General features: G+C 42.0%; 1 protein-coding gene across 1 annotated transcript in view; it reads right to left on the bottom strand.

Moving 5' to 3' along the window:
* LOC119589154 (phosphatidylinositol 4-phosphate 5-kinase type-1 beta-like) overlaps positions 1 to 205 on the bottom strand; it is a gene marked incomplete in the record, with an annotated part of 149,444 nt that overhangs the window by 80,442 nt on the left and 68,797 nt on the right.

Genomic DNA, 205 nt, shown 5'->3' with positions numbered 1-205 from the left:
AGAAATGAAACTTGTGAGCCAAGGCAAAAATCAGGTCCCATGAATCATAAAATCAAAAGTATTATATCAAGGGTGTGAAGCACACCTGCCTTTGGTAGTCTTTTAGGGAGGGGGGAGGGGGGAGAGTAAAATTGCCATAATAGGTATTATATCAGCGTTTTTCTAGTACCGTGCCCTTTTTCTGGAAAGTTTTCAGGGATGGCCA

This window comes from Penaeus monodon, chromosome 25, assembly GCF_015228065.2.
Source record: "Penaeus monodon isolate SGIC_2016 chromosome 25, NSTDA_Pmon_1, whole genome shotgun sequence".
NCBI classification, from domain to species: Eukaryota; Metazoa; Arthropoda; class Malacostraca; order Decapoda; family Penaeidae; genus Penaeus; species Penaeus monodon.
This window is presented reverse-complemented; position numbering and strand designations above follow the sequence as displayed.